This window comes from Xyrauchen texanus, chromosome 8, assembly GCF_025860055.1.
Source record: "Xyrauchen texanus isolate HMW12.3.18 chromosome 8, RBS_HiC_50CHRs, whole genome shotgun sequence".
Lineage (NCBI taxonomy): Eukaryota > Metazoa > Chordata > Actinopteri > Cypriniformes > Catostomidae > Xyrauchen > Xyrauchen texanus.
This window is the reverse complement of record NC_068283.1, coordinates 41,706,410-41,709,554: the sequence shown is the minus strand read 5'-3', so window position 1 is coordinate 41,709,554 and position 3,145 is coordinate 41,706,410. Positions and strand designations below refer to the sequence as shown.

Below are 3,145 nucleotides of genomic sequence, written 5' to 3'. Positions count from 1 at the left end.
TTTCTTAAGAATACAGTGCAATGTATATTGACAAATATTTAGGCCTCTTGTTTTATAAGGTGTAATCCTTCTGGAGCCAAAAGAACTCTTTCCCAAGTCAAAATGAAACACAAAAACATTCTCCAAAAATGTAACATTTTATTTTAACTGTTGTAAGATCAATGTCTTAAGTTACTTTTACAGTATTCTTCCTATATAGCTAATAGAAAGAAGGCTGAGGCCCGTCTAACTGGCGGGGGTCCACCTCCACCTCCTCTCACCCCATCTGAGGATTTGGCTCTTTCACTTAATAAAGGTCGCCCTGTGGTCGATGGTATTCCAGAGGGCACTTCGTCAGACTTTGCTACCTCCCACAACAACTCAAGTGACTTGGTACAATGTAGGTATACCATATTAGTACTTATGATTATTTAGTCATACGTTTGGACAAAACGATCATTAACTCTTGTCATTAGGAAGAAGGCTAAATGCTTCCTAAATGCAGTCATTGTTTCACTTGTGCATTATGCATACATATTCTATTTTACAGCATATGCTGTCTACAGTAATCTGTTTTTTTTATTCTTGCATGTTCCTAATACTTTATTCAGTGTCTGTCATCTTTAGTAATTTACACATTGAGTATCTTTTTTTTCTTGCAGTTGCTGATGGACGCATTGTATTATTGGATCCTCCTGAAACCACACAGTCTGTCACAATTGTTAGTGGTGCATTTTAAGAACCAGTTGCTTTTAGATCTTTCACTTTGTCTGCCTTGCATATTTCCACTCTAGAATGATGAAGAGACCACATCTGCTGTGACTGAATTAGAAAGTGATGGGAGACCCACAGAGGTATGATGCATATACTGGACAATGCATAGCTTTTTAGATGGAGTGAAAAATGTGTCATTTGTCCTGTGACAGAATCTAGCTGGGGATGTACATGCAGATGAGGGTCCATCTACCTCTACACATAATCTTAGCAGTGTAAGAACTTGTCCCTGGTTGTCCTTATTTACATATGTTACTATGTGGCAGATTTTCTTCTTTAACCATCTTATTTAGTTTGCCTTCCTAGTTGTCTGCAAAGGAGGTGTATAAGGTCCATCTATTAAGGCAAATCAAAAAAACTGACATGGACATGGACCTTATACAGCTTCAGCTTGAGGAGAAAAGGCTGGCCATTAAAAAGGCCAAACTTGAAATAGAACTACTGGAGCATCGCCTTAAGGTGAGAAGAATCATATGTGAACATGAATCTGTTATTTTATTGTGTGTGTGTGTATAAAGCAATACATACACATCTGTCATCTCTCTTTTATTTCAGGATGTGAAGAAATAGAACAGATTAAATAAAGTGATTTTGACAAATCATGTCTCTAAGCATTCTGCCATCTCTGTGGTCTGCTAGATTCAATGGATGTTGTTCTAGGTCATCGTCATCAGGACAGGGGGGATGCCTCTCTCCTCTTATTGTGGCAATGTTGTGAAGTACCACACAAGCAACTGTGATGTCACATGCCCTATTTGGAGTGACCCTGAGCCCACGCAGACACTGAAACCTCGCCTTCAGAATGCCTATTGTCATCTCCACCTTGGCCCGTGTTGTGCTGTGAGACGGGTTGAAGCGTGTCTGTGGTCCGGGCTCAGGATCAGGGTAGGGTGTCATCATATAGGGGAGGCAAGTAACCATAGAAGTGTCCTGTAATGTTTGAGGAGTTTTGTAAATGTAATAAAGACTACAAGCATTTGTCTAACAAAACGTACCCTGTTGAAATTTGTTGCACAGAGATGACTCTCTAAATATTCTGGCGTCATGTACAGACCCAGGCCAGTTTGCCTCAACATTAGTGATGAGGTGGGTTGCATCACATATTACCTGTGGAGAACAATAAGTTTATTATTTGTAACACCAATATTAAGGAGCCAAAATATAGCTATTACCTGCACATTGATGCTATGCACAGACTTCCTATTAACATAGTCTCCCTCATTGATAGATGGAGCTTTAATAGGAATGTGGGTGCCATCAATGCACCCAATCACGTTTGGGAACCCTGAAATTAAGATTAATTACAAGTTTAAGAAGTCTGTGTAGCCTTTACGTGTGTGTGCAGTCAAAATAAACCTATTAAGAAATGTCATTTAATTGAAGTAGATGACAGAATTTCTGAGAGCAAACCTGCCACCCTGTGGAATTCTTCTTTAATAAAGCGCACAGGTTTATGGCCAGGGAACTGTACAAAAGTGTGTAGAAACCGTTTCAGTGCCATGCATACTGTACGAACGGCTCTACAAACTGCTGCCTTTCCCACATGCTCTGCATCGCCCACATTGTAGAGAAAACTCCCCGTAGCAAAAAAGCGCAGAGCAATACAAAGAATTTGCTCTCTGACCCGCGGTTTGTTGCATTTGAGATGTGTGGTTTTAGTAGGTTTGTTAAATAAATTAACGACTCTCTAGAAAAACGATAGCGCTCCTGCAAATATTCGTTAGGATAAGAAAAGACATCGATACGTGGTCTTATCACCCTCTCACGGCGAATAAAACCCCGTATAATCTGTGCCTCTACGTCCACAGGATCCTCATCAAAAGGGCACGCCATGCTCGGAAACCTCTCTGAAACAAACTAACCCTGCAACATAACCTGCTCCGGAGCAGGTTATCATCAGAGAGTCAGTTGCTATGGTTACTTACATAACCCGAAAGTTACCTCCGTTTTTGGAACCGAAAGCAGAGGTTATCCGCTTACTTCCTCCTAAACTTACCCGGGTAAGTCACATAACCTGCTTTCGGGAATACACCCCTGGATTCAAACTAACGACTCCAGGGGTGATAGTCAGCATCTTAACCACTGAGCTACCCAGGCCCAAGTTGATTTTCGATTGTTTTGATAGATTAGTTTCGTGGTATGCATGCATTCATTAAAATGGGAACTCACTGTCACATGTTTGATGAAGCTTCATTTGCCATCCAGTTATGATATCCATTACACAAATCAAGATTTCGGGCAAGCTTGCCACTAGTTATTTGCACATGCTAATGAGCTTTGCAGTGACTCTTCGTTGTTGCCATAGGAACTTTTGCTAGTAGCAGCAAATTGCCCATTGTTACCAAAGGGTTACAGCAGGTTCAGCACCACCGTTGAACCGCTGCAAACTCAT

General features: G+C 40.9%; 1 pseudogene; it reads right to left on the bottom strand.

Annotated features, from left to right (window-relative positions):
• Positions 1-1,329: 1,329 nt before the first annotated feature.
• LOC127648182 (putative nuclease HARBI1) lies at positions 1,330-2,586 on the bottom strand (annotated as a pseudogene).
• Positions 2,587-3,145: the final 559 nt, after the last annotated feature.